The following is a 7,128-nucleotide window of genomic DNA, read 5'->3' on the forward strand; positions in this document are numbered from 1 at the left end:
TCACACCAGTGCCCAAAGCTGGGAAGTGACATGCCAAACTTAGAGAGTGACATAAAGCAGCCCAGAAGTGGTTGTGATAATGCACCATTGCATGCTGTCAATTTTCAATCACGTAACGCAGAAGAACATCAGTGTTGTGATTGAACCATGAGACCTGTCTCCCCGGAGGCAGCAGTTTTAAATCTCATAAGATCTGACTAAGACGGTGGAAGCTGTAGCTCCCTGCTGGTCGCTGAAGCACTGAACATTCAGTCGGCCTGAACAATGTTGATCATAACAGAACTTCGGAAATTTCACAGCTGGCAAGACTGATCTAACTTCCAAACAGCTGCTTATAACCAGATATAGGTCCACAATCCCTTATCCGAAATCCTTGGGGCCAGTTGCATTTCCGAATTCAGAATTTTTCAGATTTCAGAAAATTGATAATTACATTGATAATTAACCTGTCTCAGTGCGGTGGACTTTAGGTCCTGGGGGAGCTCCAGACCTACACACACCCTCCAGTATACTTTAAATCATCTCTAGGTTATTTATAACACCTAATAGAATGTAAATGCTATGTAAATAGTTGTTATACTGTATTGTTTGCGGAATAATGACAAGAAAAAAAGTCTTTACATGCTCAAACAACGAGTGCTGGAGAGAGAACTTCCGGGTTTTCCCAATCCGTGCTCGTTTACAAATACTATTACAGTTTATTTATAGAGTAATATACTGATAAATGAAAGAGTGGGATAATTATAGACCATAAATAAACTATTACTTTTTATTTCCAACAAAAACATTCAATAAAACTTAAAAATATACAGCTTTAAACGAACCAAATCTGTTGCCCCGCTATGCAATTCATCCTGTAATTTACACAACATCTCTAGTCTAACGTGCAATAGCAAATTTTTTTTGAAGCCTTATAGAAAGCTAACATAGGCAATATGTCCAAAGGTAAGTTTTACAAAATCATGCAGCCTCGTTGTAGAGATCCCATTGTTATACACTGGGTATTAAGCTGTTGGCATGTGGCTAAGGCGTTCGTCTAGTGATTTGAAGGTGGCTAGTTCGAGCCTTGGCTGAGGCAGTGTGTGTGTCCTTGAGCAAGGCACTTAACCACACATTGCTCTGCGACAACACTGGTGCCAAGCTGTATGGGTCCTAATGCCCTTCCCTTGGACAACATTGGTGTCATGGAGAGGAGAGACTTGCAGCATGGGCAACTGCTGGTCTTCCATACAACCTTGCCCAGGCCTGCGCCCTGGAAACCTTCCAAGGTGCAAATCCATGGTCTCATGAGACTAACGGATGCCTGTAAATTAAGATGTAGGCTCCCTACAAATTCCATCTATTTATTTTGAATTGTTGGAAGCTGACTAGAAGACGCGCCAGATTAGGACATTAATTTGTTAACACTGGTCCCTAATATTATAAACAGAACCACATATGAATTCCCCTCCTGTCTTCTCCTATCATTTTGGATCTCCCCCTCCCTCTCCCACTTTCAAATCTCTTACTATCTCTTCTTTCAGTCACTCAGTCCTGACGAAGGGTCTTGGCCCGAAACGTCGACTGTGCTTCTTCCTATGGATGCTGTCTGGCCTGCTGCATTCCACCAGCATTTTGTGTGTGTTGCTTGAATTTCCAGCATCTGCAGATTTCCTCATGTTTGCACATATGAATCTTCTGCAATGTAGACAGAGGCAGGCCCACTGACAGCCCAGTGTCATTCTCTATTCAACATCAGGCTGAATTTATATTAGTAAGTCTCTTTATTTGTGAGGACAGCACCTGTGACCGCCAGAATAATGATATATTGGGCAGATGATTCTAATTTTAGTTTCTGAAAAAGACTCTGCCATCAGCTTCAGTCTTAAACATAAACTTCGGTGATGGGTGTTGACCACAGCTGATGTTAGCAATCATTGACCGCAGTGTGTGAAATTCAGCAAGGAGATAGCAGATAGAAATTGGCACTTGTTAAATTGCACCATAAATAAAAACAATAACAAAACATCCAAGGTGCATTTGCAAGTGCCTGTGAAGGACTGGCTCCAGGATGTCTACGGTCATTTGAAGATGCACTTCAAAAGCTGTATGGCTCCCAGTGATGCTTCAGCATCTGATGCAAAGTGAAATGAAGTGGAGTTGTGAAGTGATTCATGTAAAGACTGAGTCAGTAATCTGCACATCAAAAAATCTGAGGATCTATTTCTCAGCACAAGTCCTCAGACTTGTGGGAATATGTAGTAAAGAATTCGGGAAGATGCTGAGCTATTACTGAAGAACAAACAGAGAAAGAGTTGCATTTAAGAATAGGTCAGTTAATGCCAATGTTTATTTCTCATGATTCCTATATTTCGTTAGGAGTTTGAGAAGATTTGGTATGTCATTAAAGACGTTTGCAAATTTCTTCAGAAGCTCCATGAAGAACGTTCTAACTGGCTGCATCACTGTCTGGTATGGGGGTGGGGGGCTACTGCGCAGAATTGAAATAAGCTGCAGAAAGTTGTGAACTCAGTCAGCTCCATCATGGGCATTAGTCACCCCAGCATCTAAGACATCTTCAAGGAACAATGCTTCAAAAAGGCAGATTCTTTAAGAACCCCCATCATCCAGGGTATGCCTTCTTTTCATTGCAACCATCAGGAAGGAGGCCTGAAGGCACACACTCAATGATTCCATCTATTTTTTTTGAATATAAATATTGTTGGAAGCTGACTCCGTGTTTCCAACCAGGGGGTCAGAGTGGACATGGTGGAGGATTACAAATACCTGGGGATACGAATTGACAATAAACTGGACTGGTCAAAGAACACTGAGGCTGTCTACTAGAAGGGTCAGAGCCATCTCTGTTTCCTGAGGAGACTGAGGTTCTTTAACATCTGCCGGACGATGCTGAGGATGTTCTATGAGTCTGTGGTGGCCAGTGCGATCAAGTTTGCTGTGGTGTGCTGGGGCAGCAGGCTGAGGGTAGCAGACACCAACAGAATCAACAAACTCATTCGTAAGGCCAGTGATGTTATGGGGATGAAACTGGACTCTCTGACAGTGGTGTCTGAAAAGAGGATGCTGTCCAAGTTGCATGCCATCTTGGACAATGTCTCCCATCCACTACATAATGTACTGGTTGGACACAGGAGTACATTCAGCCAGAGACTCATTCCACCGAGATGCAACACAGAGCGTCATAGGAAGTTATTCCTGCCTGTGGCCATCAAACTATACAACTCCTCCCTTGGAGGGTCAGACACCCTGAGCCAATAGGCTGGTCCTGGACTTATTTCATAATTTCCTGGCATAATTTATATATTGCTATTTAATTATTTATGGTTTTATTACTGTTTAATTATTTATGGTGCAACTGTAACGAAAACCAATTTCCCCCGGGATCAATAAAGTATGACTATGACTATGATTCACAAACAGCTTCTTCCCCTCTGCTGCCAGATTTCTGAATGGACATTGAACCCATGAACACTACCTCACTTATTTCTCTCTTTTTACACTACATATTTATTTCAACTTTTTAAATATATATACTTGCTGAAATTTACAGTTTTTTAAAATTATTATGTATTACATTGTACTGCTGCTGCATAACAACAAATTTCATGACATGTGCTGGTGATATTAAACCTGATTCTGATTTCTGATTCCAATACCTAACCAAAGAGTCCACAACAGATCCCATCTCAGTGCCGTTGGATATCAAGCAAAGATGTGTCATTTTTCTGACATTTTTACCAACCTCTTTTACAGAAATACTGCAGCTTTCTTCCAATAATCTTCCATCAGAGTGGAATTTCTGTACAAGACTAATGAAAATGCTTCCCTCCATTTGAGAATCAACATCCCTCCAATCTCGATAATCTGACTGCAGTATGCAGAAGATGCTTATATACTGTGGGCACATATTCACAGGGCAAGATCATCTTTAATGCATTTATGAGACATAAAGCCTTAAACTCAACATCTGTAAAACAAAAATTCCCATTCACTCCATCAAGTCTGTTCTGCCATTCAATCATGACTGATTTATTATCCCTCTCAACTCCATGTCTTCTCCCAGAGGCTTTGACCCCCTTATTAATCACTATAGAAAACATCCTCTCCAAATGAACTCTATCGTGGCAACTCTTGCAGGCTGCCCCCGATACAATTCTTGGACTGTGTTGGTCCTTGATGCAAAACGATGCATTTCACTATATGCTTCGATAAGGGACCATATTGAAACCTCGTATAAACAGCGGAAAGAACACACCACAACAACAGGTGAACAGCAGATGTGATTAATTAATTTATTTATTGATATACAGTATGGAATAGAACCTTCCAGCACTTCAAGCCATGCCGCACAGCAATCCTCCGACTTAACTCTAGCCTAATCACAGATCGATTTACAATGATTAACTAACCTACCAACCAGTGCATCTTTGGACTGTGGGAAGAAATTGGAGCACCCAGAGGAAACCCATGCTGTCATGTTGAGAACACGCAAACTCTCAGGCAGTGATAGGAATTGAACCTGGGTCACTGGTACTGTAAAACATTGTGCTAACCACTAAGTCACCATGCCTCTCTCTTCACTGTACTCTGCACCATCTGGACAACAGAAACATTTGCTGTTCATCAGCAACGGAGAGAACCCTTACAGACAGCATGGGATTCAGCCCATCCAGACTCCTCATCACGCTTCAAGACCTGAGCCTCTGTACCCGCCACTGCAACTTTCTTCATTGGCAGACCACAGTTAGTCAGGATTGGTAGCATTATCTCCCACTTGTTAACCAACAACACAGGAGTACCTCATGGCAGTGTGTTTAGACCTGTGCTCTACTGTCTATACACACCTGACTAAGCACAGCACCAATTCCATCTGCAAGTTCACTGATAACATCACTGTTGCTAGGTGAATCACAAATGACGATGAGTCAGTGTAAAGGAATGAGATAGGACACCTGGTTGAGTGATGCCATAGCAACAGGCTCTCACAACGTCAGTAAAACTAAAGAAATGGTTGTTGACTTTGGAAAGGGGAAGGAGGCTGAACATGCACTACTCTACACTGAGGGATTGGTGGTGGAGTGAGTCAGCAGCTTTATAATTCTGGAATGTTAACATATCAGATGACCTGACCTGGGCCCAGATAGTTGCAACCCCAAGGAGGTGTGCCTGTGTCTTTATTTTCTTAGAAGGTTAAGGAGATCCTGTTTGTCACTGAACAAACTGCTGCAGGTGTTGTGTTTAAAGTGTTCTGGCTGACTGCATCATAGTCTGGTATGGTAACTTGAATACTCAGAAAAAAAAGAGGTGGCAGGGAGTATTGGACTCTGCCCAGTGCATACTCACCAACTGCATCTCAGTGTGGTATGGCAATTGTCCTGTATCGCACTGCAAAGCACTCCAGCGTGTGGTGAAAACTGCCCAGCGGATTATCGGCACCCAATTGCCCACCATTGAGAACATCTACCATAAACGCTGCCTGGGCAGGGTGAAAAGCATTATCAAGGATGCATCTCACTCTAACCATGGACTTTTTACTCTCCTCCCATCCGGTAGGTGCTACAGGAGCCTCCGCTCCCGCACCAGCAGGCACAGGAAGAGCTTCTTCCCTGAGGCTGTGACCCTGCTGAACCTCACATCACAGCGCTAAGCAGTATTGCATCCATATTGTACTGTCTCAGTACTTTTATATTTGTGTGCTGTAGCACTTACTTTTTATTTGCAGTTATTTTGTAAATAACACTATTCTTTGCATTTCTGGTTAGATCCTAACTGTACCTCACTGGCTTCATATCTGTACTCAGCACAATAACAATAAAGTTGAATCTAATCTAATCTAATCTAATCCTTGAAGATCTCTTGGATACTAGGGAGGCTCGTATCCAAGATGGAGCTGTCTAGTTTTCTGACTTTGTTGCTTCTTTCGGTCCTGTGCATTAGCCCCGCTATACCAGACAGTGATGCAGCCTGTCAGAATGCCCTACATGGTAGATAGAAGTTTGCGTTTAGGTTACAAACCAAATCTCCTCAAACTCAATGAAGTATTGTTGCTGTCTTGCCTTCTCTATAACTGCATCAATATGTTGGGACCAGGTTAGATCCTCAGAGATCTTGACACCCAGGAACTTAAAACTGCTCACTCTCTCCACTCCTGACTTTTCTATGAGGGTTCCCTCGTCTTACCCTTCCTGAAGTCCATAATCAGCTCTTTCATCTTACTGACTCTGAGCGCAAAGTTGTTGCTGCAGCACCACTCAACTAGCTGATATATCTCTCTCCTGTACACCCTTTCATCTCCATCTGACATTCAATCTGCAATGGTATCATCAGCAAGTTTATAGATGATATTTGAGCTATACCTAGCCACACAATCATGGATATAAAGGGAGTAGAGTAGTGGACTAAGCACTCACCCCTGAGGTGTGCCAGTGTTGATCATCAGAGAGGAGGAGATATTATCACTAATTCGCACTGATTGTGGTCTTCCGGTTAAGAAGTTGAGGATCTAATTGCAGAGGGAGATACAAAGGCCCAGTTCTGTAGCTTATCGATCAGAACTGTAGGAAAGATGGTGTTAAATGCTGAGCTACAGTCAATGAACAACATCCTGACATAGGTGTTTGTATGGTCCAAGTGATATAAGGCATGTGAAGAGCCATTGAGATTGCATCTGCCATAGACCTATTGTGGCAAAAGGCAAATTGCAGTAGGCCCAGGTCCTTGCTGAGGCAGGAGTTCATTCTAGCCATGACCAGCCTCTCAAGCTATTTAATTTCTGTAGATCAGAGTGCTACTGGACAATAGTCATTAAGGCAGCTCACACTACTCTTCTTGGGCACTGATATAACTGTTGCCCTTTTGAAGCAGGTGGGAACTTGCAACCGTAGCAGTGAGAGGCTGGAAATGTCCTTGAATACTCCCGCCAGTTGGTTGACACAAGTTTCAGAGTCTTATGAGGTACTCCATCGGAGCCTGCACCTTGTGAGGGTTCACCCTCCTTAAAAACAGCCTAACATTGGCTTCTGAGACAGAGATCACAGGGTTACCGGATGTTGCAGGTATCTTCATAGCTGTAGTTATGTTCTCCCTTTCAAGCTGAACATAAAAGGCATTGAGGTCATCTGGTAGTGA

The sequence above is a fragment of the Mobula hypostoma genome, chromosome 2 (assembly GCF_963921235.1).
Source record: "Mobula hypostoma chromosome 2, sMobHyp1.1, whole genome shotgun sequence".
NCBI classification, from domain to species: Eukaryota; Metazoa; Chordata; class Chondrichthyes; order Myliobatiformes; family Myliobatidae; genus Mobula; species Mobula hypostoma.